Raw genomic sequence first — 16197 nt, 5'->3', positions numbered from 1 at the left:
AAGTCTGCTTCTCCCTCTGACCTTCTCCTCGCTCATGTTCTCTCTGTCTCTCTCTCAAATAAATAAATAAAATCTTAAAAAAAAAAAAAAGAAATTACAAAGTATCAATTAAAAAATATGACATCAGGTTTTTCATCAGAAACAATGAAAATAAAAAAAATATGTATCTTTAAAGCACTGAAAAAAAATACTGTCCAGCTGAATTCCACGCCCAGTAAAAATCTTTCAAAAACAAAAGCAAAATAAGGACATTTTCAGACATACAAAAGCTGAAAGAATTCATCAGCAACAGACCTAAATACCAGTAGAAATGATACAGTCTTTCAAGCAGAAGGAAATATTATCAGACAGAAATATGGATCTGAAAATACAGAGTAAATGCCTAAGATTTTTTTTTATTATTCCAAACTTTTCCAAAGATAACTATTTAAACAAAAATAATAACAACGCACTGTGGAGTTTGTAACACAGGTAAAAAGCAAAATCCCCGAAAATAAATCCCTCTCTCTCTCTCTAGATATATCTATCTATATATATATATAGAAGAGAGAGAGAGGTTGGAAAGGGAAAAACGAAAGTCAACTATTATAACATTCTTACATGAGAAGTTGTATACTCATACTTGAAGGCAGATTTAATATGTTAAAGATACATACTATAAACACTAAAACAACTACTAACACAAAACAGAAAAGGTACCGGCAATGACTAAAAAAGGAGATAATATAAAATCACAAAAAATACTTGATGGATCTAAATGAAGACAGAAAAGGAGAAACAATGATCAATAGGGATAAATAACAAAGAATAGATAACAGATTCTAATCTAGGTATATCAATAATCACACTAAATAAAAATGATTCCCCCAAAATGTCAAAGACTGCTAGACTGGATAAGAAAGCAAAACCCAACTAGACACTGCCCTTAAGACATAAAAATGGTACACTTAAAATATATGCAGTTTACTGCATATCAGTCATGCCTCAATAAACCTATCTAAAAAATTAACCATACAGATTCAAGACAATTTCCATTCATTTTCATTCCATTATGTTTTCTGAAGTGAAGGAAGGGAGGGAACGGGAACTCCAAAAATGGAGTAATATTCTAGGAAATGCCATGATCCACAGAATATTTTCTTAATAGCTAAACCTATGACCATCTGTGTCCACGGAAGCCTGCTGCACATGTGAATGTATTCTTCAGAAAAAAAAAATTCAAGAATCTCTGAAAACACTCAGAATACATTTATGAAGGAATTTAAGGCAACATGAGCAAAACCTCCAAATGACTATTTTTCAATGTTATCACCAATACAGTCTAGTCACCCAACACTAATCATAAGAAGTAATTTCAACTAGAAATACTGACTTCTAGAAAATAATCATTAAAACTGATTTTCATTTTTATATAACGAACCAATATTAAATAAATATGGCAAGCTCATTTTTGTATTTAACAATGTAGCAGACAGGCAAGTTAACTTCCCTATTGATAACTGTCCTGAGTGATTTAACTCATCAAAATAAATCTAGGGACCTTTCTCCTGTGCAAACGTTTAAGATGTTTGCTTTATGTTATTGAAAGATCCCCCGGGGCTCCAAGCACCCCGGAATGGACCCCTTCTCAGGAGGAGACCCCCGGACCCAAAAACCAAGCCGAGTCCACTGATCAGATGCAAACAGCACGAGGTTTATTGAGTTGACACAGGTACCTGCGGGCGGTCAAGTCTTAGGAAGACTCGCGCGCCAGCCCTTTGTTCAGGGCCTTTTTATGGGGTTTGGGGAAGCAAAAGCATACGTACAGAAGCAGAAACATAGTTACAAGGTTCTTATTGGCTGGTTTGAATGTAAGGCATACTCGGTGTTTGTGGATTGGCTTTGAAGGACCCCGGCGTGCGAAGAGAAAGGTGGGGAGGGGGAGTGAGGAGGGGGAGTTGGACCTTATTACTCAGCAGAGAAACATCCTGCCTACGTGACTAGGCCCACGTACCTAGGCGACCCCCCTTGCCTACATGACTATGCACATAAAGTATCCTGTTGAAACAGGAGACCAGTATCACCCCCTAAAAGCCAAGTGGTTACAGAAAGGCAAGGGAGTGGTTAAACAATTAACTGGGGGAGGGGTCTAACAGGGGAAGGGCGAGCGATTACAGAAAAGCCAAGAAGCAGTTAGTTAATCAATGGCTGGGGGGGTGTCTATATGCGGAGTCTTTCATTCCCCCCTTTTTCTTTATCATGGATAGAATCTTATATCCATTCGCTCTGGTCCTGTACCAGGTCAGTTTGGGATCCGGTCTGTCGAATTAGCTGATATTGCTGTGTCACCAGTGGTTTTGCAGCCCCAATAGCGACAATAAAAGTGGGATGTCCCACTACAGTAGGTCCACTCTCTGGGTCTGTGAAACACGGGGCATAAGTGTTCTTAACATACTTTGTTGACTTCAGTCCCCATAGCTTCCCCAAGGATTTAACCCGAGTCACCCCGGGGGGGATGGTTGTGAAGGCGGTCAAAGTAATTTTCTACGTCCTAATTGGCTGGAGTTCCCATTGCTAGCTTGCAGATGTTAGGGTGTACTAGCTGCAGGGCTTGCAGATGGGCTTGAGGAACTGAGTTATGTGTCTTTGGAAATTGGGCTATTGATAAGGTAACTTCTTTGTTGTAAATCTCAAGGACATTTGCAAACAAAGGGAGACTCCTGCCTTACAAGACTGTGATCTCTGCAATATAAACATTTGTTCTTTTTTTTCAGGGCAGTCAGGGGTGCCTGTGAAATGTCATACATATTACCAAGGGGAGGGGTGGAGAGGGGGTGCAAGGCGCCAGCCCCTGCTCCCTCTTCAGCCAGCCTCCTGAACAATTTTGACCCTTAAATCTTTAAGGTGGTTGAAGGTGGAAGGTCTTATCTTCTGTAACTTCTTCCTGCTGAATAGGGGCGTAGAGCTGTCCCTACCTACTCAGGTCAACATTGATCAGTGGAGGAATGTATAGGGGAGTTACGAAAGGCGGAGGCAGCTGAATCCAGTGCTGACAGTGAAAAAGTATTTTTGCGCATGGTAAGGATCATCTGTCATGGTGAAGTCATTGCAGCGATGGAGTCTCGGCATCAAGTAGAGAAATAGCGAACAAAGCAACATGTTAAGGTTAATAAGGCGATAAGAATGAGAAGCCCGGAAAGGAGAGTTGGCCATAGCCCTCCTCCAAGCCAGGAACTTAACCAATCACTAAAAGAGAGAGAGGGATCTTGTAGAGCCTTAATCTGGGCATTTATATTCTTTATTAATCCTGTGACATTTTTGTGATAGTCTGGGATGTACACACAACATTCTGTCTTGATAATTGCACATATGCCACATGACATCCTCTAGTCCCAAAGATGGAACAAAAATGGATGCTAAGTGATTATACCATTTAAAAAATAGATCGCATCCATCTTTGTTTTAAGTTGGGGAGACTAGCTGGAGTTGTAATGGTTTTAGTAATGCGCCCATGAATCCAGGCAAATCCTAAGGTACAGCGACCTATCCACCCTGGAGGAAGCCAGGGCCACAGGTTTGTTTCACATATCCAGTGGGTTCTGTTTGGAGCTGGCCATCTAATGCCAGGTCGCCTTGCCCAGTCAGTAGCAAACCAGTCAGTAGCCTGGAGTACTGTTACTTGGGAACACATTTCTAGTGATAGCCATCCTAGATATCGTGCGTTCTTTGCCCAAGTATCACTCGTATGATTTCTTTGTTCCCAGCATAAAACTGCCTTCTGACTGAGCCGTCCAATCGTGGGTGTAAGCCACAGATATGCATCACAGATCTGATATATGCCATCTTCAGTATAGCGATAAGGAGGGTTTGTAACTTAGGCCTATATTTGATTGGGGAGTTATGGCTTGATAGCAATCTCCTTTCCTTCCAAATAGCTCCATGGGCATGTAGTACCAGGAAAGCATATTTGGAGTCAGTGTTAATGTTTATTCTTAGGCTTTGGCAATTGCAAAGTGCTAGTGAACACTACAGTATACCTAGCTTTTCTTATTTTTTTTATGAAAACTACTGTTATCAGAAAACCAAGTGTCATTTCTATTTTTAACAGGGGCATCTTAAATCTGGCCAAATAGAGTAAGCAAGATCAATAACCTCTGAACAGTTTTGCTCTATAGAGAAAGAAGAACAGTGGTCAGGTTCAGGCATACAGGTAACTAGGTTTAAACTTTGACAAGTTTTAAGTATTATTTCTGGCATATCTGTAAGTATAGCCCAGTATTTAATAAGCCGGCCTCCATCATCTATTAGTGGCCTTTGGCTTCTAAGACAAATCTGGGCCTGATGTAAAGTCATCACTGTCAGGGACTGTCCCATCGTGAGCTTTGAGGCTCTTTTATGAGGGCTGTTTTAGGTTTCACTAAAGCATCTATTTGCAATTGCACCTCAACAGAGGTGGCCTCTAGGATAAATATGACTAAGGGATGAAACCAATAAGAAGACCTTTGAGTGGTCCAGCCTTAACAATATCCTGATTACAGAGGATCACTGGCAAGTGAGAAAACTTGTCAAGAGATAAGGGGAGTTCCCCATGCATCATCCGATCTAATCATAAAGAAAGTGGGGTCATCCATTATTTCTATAAGTCCATAGTTAATCCTATGGAGTGCAATAGGCTGGCCTTTAGGCAATTTCATTATCCCAGCCACAAACAAGGTGTTAGTTAAGTTATACAATTATAGGGGAATCAATCCCATTTTCCAGTTGTTTAATCATGTGCCGTGGGGTCTTGTTAATATACCCACAAGATAATAAGATTGATTAAAGAAGCTATTGTGTAACTTCTCTGAAGTTTACCTCAAATTGTTTAGCTTAGGTAAACAAACATTTAAAGACAATCGAATCTAGAATTTAATATTCATAAAGGTGTGTTATTAAAATATAATTTTTCTCTCTAAGATAACCCTCATTTACAGAGATAGCCAAATCAGGACTAAGTCACTTGTGAAACAAGTCCAGTTTTAACAAACTTGGCCCATTATTTACATAAGCTCAGCAAGAACAGTTGAGTGTGATCATATAGATCTTTTAGAATCTGCTTTGCTGGAACTTTTTATAAGGAATCTCTAGGTTGAACTTCTAGTAGCCTCTCCAGGCCAGAAGCCAAGCCACGTACTTGCCATCAGGCATGCCTGCAATACCTGTCGATTTGGGCATATGCCTCTTCATGAGATTCTGCACCTACCAAGGAGTGACATTCTTTACTCACCTGGTGAGGCTGCTGGGAACTCTGTAAACAAGGTATCAGGCCAATAGTCCCAAGGGCCTTTATGGCTCCAGGTTTTATAAAGTCAACCTTAGTTCCTTTAAACTGTCTGGTCATATCTGAATCTTTTCAAATATGACATCCCAGTCAAAGCCTTGGTAAAATAACCAGTTTCCAATACTGTCCTGTTACAAGGAGAACAGATTCTTATTGAACTTATGCAAATGACTGATAGCCATGGAAGAAAGAATACTTAACTGAGACCTTTTGGTTTCAGAGGGTTCAGATAGAGAGAAAAGTTGAATGCTTTGAGCACTTTTACAAATGAGCACTTTTACATCTCTATAAGTTACAGATAACTAAGAGGAAGTATCCCTAGTCTGGAAGAGCAAACATTAAAGAGAACCAGCAATGTCTAAAACAAGACAAAACATTAAGAGACATAACACTATAATCTTGTAGTCCATTTAGTCCCATGTTATTAAATCTGGTGAATGCACCTTTAGTTAGTTTTGGAAATTCTTACCCATTTTAGTTTTAGGGTTTTCAAGTATATCAAATATCTATTTGTCTTGAAAGTCCTTTATATGAATCTCCTTGAAGATAAAACTCATTTAGAAGAGAATTAAAACAATTATAAATGACAAAAACTCAGAATGGATATGGTTAGAGCTGATGAGACAAGAGTTTACAATTTAGCTGGCAAGGAAATCAGGTTATTTTTGTGACACATAGCATTTTCATAATTATAATATCAAGCGATGATCTTTTAAAACATTTAAAACTTTAGGAAATGTATAGAATCTCTAGAATAATTATAGCATTTTCCCAAATGTAACCCAAGGTTTATCATTGGTTTAAATCTTGTCAACAATTGCTAAAATCTTAGAAAGTTTTAAAGCACATGCCTAAATATAATTAGGGATGTTAAACACGTGATAAAACAAAACATAGAGACTGGGTTTTCTGGGCTGGCAAAGAGAAAACCATTTACATTCTCTTATCTGATCAATTAATCTAAGAAAACGTTGTCCTTTTAAACAAAGAAAATCAGCTTTTTTTTTTTTTTTTTTTTTTTATACCAGTGTCTTTTCCCTTTTTAATTTTATTTTTAAGTGTGCAGTCTTAAGATAGGAGTTTTCTGGGTTTTTCTCCCATCATGAATGATGTCGCAGACAAGGGAGGGGGATCTTTCCCCTGCTGTCCTGCTCGCATTCCCCACAGGAACTTAGGAGCGTTTTAGCTAAGGCCTGTCCGAATAAACCCTAGACCAGGCTACTCCGTGGAGTAGATGACCGTTCTGTCATATGACGCCCTGTGAGACTCAGGGTGCAGCCCACTCAGACTCCGTAGCCGAAGCAGTGAAGCCGTACAGACAGATTTACACAGTCAGGCACTCTTCAGATTCAAACAGGTTGGATACCCTCCCTTTTGGGTATCTCTGGCTAATGGGAGGTGATCAATCTCCCTTTTTACTCTTTACAGATTAGAGTGAATTTCTATGGTTACAGGCAATGGAGGATGGCAACCGGGTGTTTTCGCAGTCTCTCAAGGTTGGGCTTCTTCCTTAATCTCTCAAGGCCAAATGGCCCTTATACTTTACTTGGAAGTATAATCTATGTGGAGGCAGGTCAGGAGAGTATTAAATCACCTTGGAGGTTGTTTTTTTTTCCTTTTTAGTCTGTCCTGACCATATTTAAAATTCCTTTTCTGAAGATTTTCCTTCACAAACCTTTTACATCTTTCCTTTGCATTCAGGTTTTGTCCCAAGCCATTTTCTTTTAAACAACCATTTTATTGAGGACAAAATTACCTTCCCTAACCTTCAACAAAATGTATTTCTATTCCTTAAATCTTTTTTACATATTTCCTACTTTTTTACATACAGAGTTTCCCTTATTTCCATCAGTCTTAGTTACACTAAGCAGAACTTTGTATTCTTAGAAACACCTTTAGTTATTAGCCATTTGTGAACTGTTACAACAGAATTTTTCAGGTGGCAAATTTATGAATCAGTTAAGTGGAAAACAAGTTTACCAGCAGATTTAAATACTTTTAGTTTCTTTGCAGTTAAGAAGTCAAAAGCACAAATCTACATCCAGTAATTAACGACTTAGCCTTTTATCCTGTTTGGTTAAGATATAGATGTCCACAATTCAATTCCGTTTGTCATCCAAGCAAAACTTTAAAACTTTCAGGTTACCAAAGACTTTGAAAGCTACTTCAGCAATTACCCATTAGAACTTTGAGACAGACAATTAACCATCAGTTTAGTCATTTCTTTGCCCCAATAGAGGAGCAGATGCCATGCTTTTCCACCAGCAAGGGGGGAGGGGTTAAGCAGTCCAAGTCGGGCCAGAGAACACAGGGAAACTTCCCCGAAACAAAGAGAGTTTCGGCAGCTGCTTGGGAATATTCCTTATGGTCTCTGTCTCGAGTTAGACCAACCTGTTGGTTCCAGTTATAGCCATTAACATGGGAAGTGAGTGAGGGAGAAACCCCCACATCTATTAGGAGAAACTCAGAATCTCTCCAGTGACCTAAAGTGAGACTTAAGGGGGTGGTAAGTGTTTGCCCCATTTTAGAGTCAAAGAAAACACCAAGGACAATAAGTAAGACACACAAAACAGTTAACAAGAAGGACGCTGCGCGATTTCGGTACAAAACCGAAAGCAAGAACTCAAGCAGAGATCCTGGGGGTCCGGATTCCCCCTCTCCAACCAAGGCCACGTATCTCTCTGATACAGGCTGAGCTCCAAATGCCCCGCTGCACCAGGGCCCAAATGTCCCGAAGGACTCAAATGTCCCGCCCGGGAGGACTACAAACGCCTCTGGAACGTCTTCCAGGGCTGCGAGGGAGAAGTCCGAGCCCGTCAGCTCCTTCTGGCCCCCGCCAAATACAAATGGATCCGATCGAACCCCAAACCAAACGCATGCGCAAATACTCAAATGTCCCGTCCGGCGGGACTACAAACGCCTCTGGAACGTCTTCCAGGGCTGCGAGGGAGAAGTCCGAGCCCGTCAGCTCCTTCTGGCCCTCGCCAAATACAAATGGATCCGATCGAACCCCAAACCAAACGCATGCGCAAATTCACAAGTAACAGGTTCAGACGCAGCCACAGACGCAACGAACAGACACAACGAATAGAGTGCTGGCCAGCTTACCTCCTGACAGTGGGTCGGTGGTCCTTGGGTGGGGGGGTCTCGTATCCCGGACGAGCCCCCAAATGAAAGATCCCCCGGGGCTCCAAGCACCCCGGAATGGACCCCTTCTCAGGAGGAGACCCCCGGACCCAAAAACCAAGCCGAGTCCACTGATCAGATGCAAACAGCACGAGGTTTATTGAGTTGACACAGGTACCTGCGGGCGGTCAAGTCTTAGGAAGACTCGCGCGCCAGCCCTTTGTTCAGGGCCTTTTTATGGGGTTTGGGGAAGCAAAAGCATACGTACAGAAGCAGAAACATAGTTACAAGGTTCTTATTGGCTGGTTTGAATGTAAGGCATACTCGGTGTTTGTGGATTGGCTTTGAAGGACCCCGGCGTGCGAAGAGAAAGGTGGGGAGGGGGAGTGAGGAGGGGGAGTTGGACCTTATTACTCAGCAGAGAAACATCCTGCCTACGTGACTAGGCCCACGTACCTAGGCGACCCCCCTTGCCTACATGACTATGCACATAAAGTATCCTGTTGAAACAGGAGACCAGTATCACCCCCTAAAAGCCAAGTGGTTACAGAAAGGCAAGGGAGTGGTTAAACAATTAACTGGGGGAGGGGTCTAACAGGGGAAGGGCGAGCGATTACAGAAAAGCCAAGAAGCAGTTAGTTAATCAATGGCTGGGGGGGTGTCTATATGCGGAGTCTTTCATTATTAATACTCCTTTGATGTAAAAAGTAGATACAAATAACAAACGTCCTGCTAGAAACCATAGTAAAAACCTACTAAAATTTCAAAGAAAGCAGTTTTAAGGTATGTAGCTTATCTCCTTATCAACTGATCTTTCAAAATAACTGCAGAAAAGCTTCTAACATGTGATTATGGTTACAACTGATAGCAAGATAATAACTTCTGGAACTAAAAAGGAAAAGAGAAAACACTAAAGGAAGCATTAGTAAGCGACCATGATCTCAAAGTAATTATGTCTAAATCTCATTCAAATCTATAAAGTAAAATACAATAAAAATTATTCTCCTGCCTTCAAGGATTCCACAATGAGCATAGAGAAAATGAGACATAGTGAAGAGAATCTAATTTAGACAAAGATACAATGCTTCATTTAAGAGCAAAATCAATTCTGTTTTATCAAACATTACACTATTAGCTAAGCATTGAGTATAAGCCAAAAGCAATTACAATCACTTATGCTTACTTAATATTTTACATTTGCGTAGATAACACTTTTACAGTTACATATACATAGCCTTACTTGTTCTCCAAATTATGTTTTTGAAACAAATATATTATCTCCTTTTTATAAAGAAACTAAACCTGAGAGAAGTTAGCTAACTTGCCCAGGTCATCCGAAACTACCAAATGGCTCCAAATCAGCTCTCAATCAACAACATTAGAATAGCCACACTTCAGGCAGTAGGCCACAGCATAAAATAACCTCCTTACCATTTTAAATCAAACTCATTCTGAAAGAATGAATGGTGTTTTTAAAGAATTACTTGAAAGCTACACAGAGCCTGAGGTGGTTTATTTGAAGATTCAGAACAAGTAAACAGTGAAAGATACCAAGAGTTCAGAGGATTTAGTCCACTTGTATGCATACTGCCCCAAAGTATCTCTCTTTACCTTGGCTAATTATACCCTCCTTTGCTTCACCACAATAATTAAAATTTTACTCATTAAATTCATTTGTGAAAGGAAACCATTCCAACACAAAGTATAAGAAGTTAAACACCCTTCATGGTTAGTGTGAATTGATACAAGCAGCTTTCCTCATAACAGATAGCAATGAAAGAAAAGAATTCTGATATGGCTGTGAAGACATGGAGGAAAGAAGATAGTATTTATTGGACATCCACTGTTTTCTAAAGAGTGAACCAAACACTTTTCTTTCAGTTTTCTTAATTCCCCCAGAAACTTCAAATGATAGGTCCCTATTAACTCCATTCTACCTCTTCACTTAGTTTATTACAAAATAAAAACTAATAAAACCCTACTAAATAAACTTATAAACTAAACTAAAAAGATTCAAGGAAACCAGGATGAAACCAAGTTGGTCTAAGCGTCAGGTAAGAATTCTGTCTTACTCCATGCCACTTACCAAGACAGGTAAATGGCTGTGATATTAAAGTTTAGGACTAAACAAGACATTGTGTGCTAAAGGGAAAATATAAGTAAAAATATTGGGAGAATATTAGTAACAGTGACCAACTGAAACTTCGATGTGATCAGAAAAGAGGGTGAACACTCCCTTTTCTTTTTTCCTCTACATTTTTCTGTCTCCATTACCAACTTTTCTTCCACTGTATCCTCCCTTTAAATGTTGGGGTCTATCAAAAATATGTCTTCTTCCACCTTCATTAAATATTGCAAAATGAACTCTATCTATATACAAATACCTCTCAAATCCATGGGTTCTGTTTCATGCCCTCTCCTGAGGACTACCTATCCAATTACAATTTCACAAGTATCTCACATCCATCTTGCCCCCCAAGTAAATCCACCTCCCCTCATCTTCCCTAGCATCTGTATTCCCTTCCTAGGTTGGTTTTTCAGATTTCTGACATTTCAGATTTATTCCCCCATTTTTTTAACTCTCACCACCCACCCCACCACCCACCCCTCAACAAATCATTCATTTTTCTTGCTAAGTTTACTTCTGCAATGTATTTCTTTCTCTCTAACCCCTATCCCCCCCCCACCATTTAGTTTTATACCTCAGGGTCTCTTGCCTGAATTTTATAGCAGCCTCCTATCTTCTATTAGTTTATCCAACTATAAACTAATAATGCAGCAACAGAAAGAAAAATTAAGAAAACAATCCCATTTACATTGCATCAAGAACAAGATACCTTGGAATAAATTTAACCAAAGAGATGAAAGTACTCTGAAAGCTATGGAACACTGAGGAAATTAAAGATGACCAAAAGAAATGGAAAGACATTCCATTCCACACTCATGGGGGGAAAAATACCTTGACATGTAAATGAAAACACAACATTTATGGCACTCAGCTAAAGAAGCACTAGGAGGAAAATTTACAGTTTTAAATGCCTAAATGAAAGTAAAGATCTCAAAATCAATAACCTAATGTTCTACCTTAAGAAACTAAAAAACAAAAAATAAAAACACACTAATACTAATGAATGCAGAAAAGAAAGAAACAATAAAGAGTGAGGTATTTGAAATAGAGAAAAAAAAATACAAAACATCAATGAAAACACAACTGAAAAAACTTTAGTCATACTGTCCAAGAAGAGAGAAGATTAAAATTACTAATCTGGATTGGAAAAAAGGACATTACTAACAACCTTACAGAAATTTTAAAAATCACAAAGGAATACTATGAACAATGTACACTAGCAAATTACATAACCTATATGAGATGGACAAATTCCTAGAAGGACATAAAATACCAAAACTGACTCAAAAGGAGAAAATCTGAGTAGATCTATAAGAAAAGACTGACTTAGTAATAAGGAAAACTGACCTGAAAGAAAAGCCCAGAACCAAATGGCTTCATATTAACACTTCAAAAAAAGAGAAAACTTTAAAACGCACTCTATGAGGCCAATAACACTCTCATTCCAAAACCAAAACCATTACAAGAATACACAAATATCCCTTATTGATATAGATACAGAAATCCTCAACAAAATACTGTATAACTGAATATGGCAATATATAAAAAGTACTATACACCATGACCAAGTGGGATTTATCCCAGAATGGAAAGTGGATTAATGGTCAGGGGCAGAGAGTAAGAGGAAATACTAAAGGATGATAAAGGATGCAGATTTCTGTTTCTATTTTACCAATCTATTCCTTTTAGATAGTCTAATATTCAACCCCCTGACGTCCCAATTTGTGAGCTCTGCCCAACAATCTGAGAGCTAGGACCTCTAGGCTAGTGTGGAAAAGAATTAATCTGAAAAAGAAGAGAAACCAGACTGGGGAAAAAAGAACTTTTTTTCTAAGTCTAGAAACTACAAACTATTACATGATCAACTACTCATTTTTACCGCAAACAAATGCATTACCTTGGGGCACCTGGGTGGATCAGAGGGTTAATAAGCCTCTGCCTTCGGCTCAGGTCATGCATGGTCTCAGGGTCCTGGGATCAAGCCCTGCATCCGGCTCTCTGCTTGGTGGGGAGCAGGGTCCTGGGATCGATCCCCGCATCGGGCTCTTTGCTCGGGGGGAGACTGCTTCCCCCTCTCTCTCTGCCTCTCTGCCTACTAGCGATCTTTCTCTGTGTCAAATAAATAAGTAAAATCTTTAAAAAAATTAAAAACAAAACAAAAAAAACAAATACATTACCTTCACTTTTACAGGGTCAAACACTAGCTAGCTATTAATATACCACTATTATTATAAAATAATGGTTTTTTTCGAGTGGTTAGACAATGGAAGAATAATCGAAATAATCAAAATACGTTGCTACTACTATTGTGGATCTAGACCTCTAAAATAGAAAATAATTTCTCAATTCAACCTCCTACACTCAAAGGCATTCTTTTGGATACTGAAAATAAACATACACACATTTGGAAAATGTACTACAATGAATAAGGAAAAGAAAATACTAGTACAAATTCCTACAATCTTTCTCTTTTAGACTATTTCATATTTTTTCACTGTACCATCAACTCCTCTACTCCTTTGTAGTTGCCTAAAATCTAGCAAAGCACTATGTATTTATTCAAATAGTTCCTCAGACCCAACATTTTTAAGAGCTTTAAAGAGACAGATTCATCAAATATGCAAAGATGCATATTTTCCTTGAAGACATTTTACAATAAACGGCATCTTTATAAGCAGCAGTTTATTGTAAAAAGCAACTTGCCTCTAGAAGGTTCTAAAGACAATTATTGGAAAAGGAAGGTGACTGGGAATCTCAAAACTAGTTTCTAAAAGGATTCAGACAATGACAACAAATTTTTGGTAACACTAATGTACCTTTTCCTAGCTATTTTATATCAGTTTTGAGTGAAAAGGGAAAAAAATAATGTTGTTAGGTGACATAATTTAAGGATTTCCTTGTGTTTATTTGACATAAAATACCAACAATGAATTTTATTTCCTTTCATTCTTGTTTTCCCAAAATGTAACTTTTATTTATTTTTTTTAAAGATTTTATTTATTTATTTGACAGAGAGAAATCACAAGTAGTCGAGAGGCAGGCAGAGAGAGAGAGAGGGAAGCAGGCTCCCTGCTGAGCAGAGAGCCCGATGCGGGACTCGATCCCAGGACCCTGAGATCACGACCTGAGCCGAAGGCATCGGCTTAACCCACTGAGCCACCCAGGCGCCCCCAAAATGTAACTTTTAAATAACTTTCTAATTTATCCTTTTTTAGTAGGTTAAAGACTAAGAATAAAGTACAGAATCTAAACCATCATCAAGATCATCTGGCCATTAGCAACAACATGGATAGAACTAGAGACAAACCAAACAAGAAAGAGATTCACAACTACAGAAAACAAACTGATGGTTATCAGAGGAGAGGTGGATGGGGGGATAGGTTAAACAGGTAACGGGGATCAAGGAATGCACTTCTCATGAAGAGCAACATGTACGGAATTAGTGAATCATGATACTGTACACTTGAAACTAACATAGCACTGTATGTTAACTGGAATTAAAAATAAAACTTAAAAAAAGAGATCATCCGGGGGTTCATACCATATTTCTTAAAAATAAATTCTTACTGGGTCATCTGGGTGGCTCAGTCAGTTAAGCGTAGGCCTTTAGCTCAGGTCATGATTCTGGGGTCCTGGGATCAAGCCCTACATCAGGCTCCCTGCTCCACTGGGAGTCTGCTTCACCCTCTTCGTCTGCCTGCACTCCCTCTGCTTGTGTACATGCTCTCTCTCACATGCATGTGCGCGCGTGCTCTCTCTTACTTTCTCTCTCTGTCAAATAAATAAATTTTAAAACCCTAAAAAAAAAAAAGGAATAAATTCTTACTGACTTTGCACAGGTCATAATTTCTTTGATCCAATTTTATCACTTTTAAGGTTCCAATCAAAAATCAAATAATGTTTTAAATTCTTCCATAAATTCTGTGCTTCAAATTCATTTTTTCATGTAATCTTCCAATAATATCTGAAGTGTTATTTTAATTTTATAAAGAGATGAAGTATATACAGAAGTATTAAGTGAATAATATAGCTGCTATCAGAACCCAGATATTCTGACTTTCTCCTCTATATCCCCCTATTTACTAGCTTTTTAATGCCCAACTTTCCTTACGGATTAATTACTATCTCCCACACTGGGCTGTTGTAAGAATTAAGTCAGATAACACATGTAAAATGCTTAGCGCACGCCCCCCCCCATAAAGTAGAGAAAAATATTAGGTAATATTATCAATATATGATAACTGCTTCTCTTAAAATGTTCACTCCTTAAAAACATCTCAGAGATAGTGAACAGAGGGGTACCCAGATGGCTTACTTAGTCTGCTAAGTAACTGCCTTTGGCTCCGGTCAAGATCCCAGGGTCCTGGGACAGAGCTCCATGTTAGGCTCTCTGTTCTCGAGAACCTGCTTCTCCCTCTCTTCCCCAATCATGCTCTTTCACTACGTCTCTATCTAATAAATAAGTAAAATATTTTTTTAAAGATTTTATTTATTTATTTGACAGAGAGATCACAAGTAGGCAGAGAGGCAGGCAGAGAGAGAGAGAGAGAGGAGGAAGAAGGCTCCCTGCCAAGTAGAGAGCCTGATGCGGGGCTCGATCCCAGGACCCTGGGATCACGACCTGAGCCGAAGGCAGAGGCTTAACCCACTGAGCCACCCAGGCACCCCAAGTAAATTATTTTTTAAAAAGAATGTGAAGAGATAGAATCATATCTGAAATGTATTTGGTGTTCATGTGAAAAAGCCAACCTATTTATTAATGACTAGAATCCTAACACTTCCTGAGACTTACAATATTCAAATGTAGTAATATATTTAAAATCCAAAGTGAATCTCCAAAGAATGAATATTTAGGTTGGTTCAAATTTTTCACTATTCTAAACATTGCAGTGGTCCTACACATATAACCACTTCCTTAGAATGCTAAGAAATGGAAATGCTCACCTCAAAGTATAGGCGTATGTATATTTTAATTTTATACTTGATCTTAGCCAAAAGGCCGAGAAGCAATTTATACTTTAATTTTAAGTAGGCTCCACACCACCTCCACATGGAGGCTTGAATTCACAAACCCAAGATCAAGAGTTGCATGTTTAACGGACTAAGCCAGCCAGGTGCCTCACATATATACACTTTAAATTTTGTTTTACAGTCAAAATGCCATTGAATTTACATTCCATCAGTAATATCATATATAATTTTTTTTTAACAAAAAGTTTAAACAAGGGGCGCCTGGGTGGCTCAGTGGGTTAAGCCGCTGCCTTCGGCTCAGGTCATGATCTCAGGGTCCTGGGATCGAGTCCCGCATCGGGCTCTCTGCTCAGCGGGGAGCCTGCTTCCCCCTCTCTCTCTCTCTCTGCCTGCCTCTCCATCTACTTGTGATTTCTCTCTGTCAAATAAATAAATAAATAAATCTTAAAAAAAAAAAAAAAAATCCCAAAAAAGTTTAAACAAGGTGCTTGGGGCACCTGGGTGGCTCAGGGAGTTGGGCATCCAACTCTCGATTTTGGTTCAGGTCATGGTATCAGGGTCATGAGATGGCCCCCTCAGTGCAGAGTTTGCTTGAGATTCTCTCTCTCCCTCTGCTCCTTCCCACTGCTTGAGCACCTGTGCATGCGCATGCGCTCTCTCTCTAAAATAAATA

General features: G+C 39.1%; 1 protein-coding gene across 11 annotated transcripts in view; it reads right to left on the bottom strand.

Moving 5' to 3' along the window:
- Nucleotides 1-16197, bottom strand: part of RALGAPA1 (Ral GTPase activating protein catalytic subunit alpha 1) — a 267907-nt gene that overhangs the window by 231961 nt on the left and 19749 nt on the right. The window lies entirely within an intron of this gene.

This window comes from Neovison vison, chromosome 13 (genome assembly GCF_020171115.1).
Source record: "Neovison vison isolate M4711 chromosome 13, ASM_NN_V1, whole genome shotgun sequence".
In the NCBI taxonomy this organism is placed as follows: domain Eukaryota; kingdom Metazoa; phylum Chordata; class Mammalia; order Carnivora; family Mustelidae; genus Neogale; species Neogale vison.
This window is presented reverse-complemented; position numbering and strand designations above follow the sequence as displayed.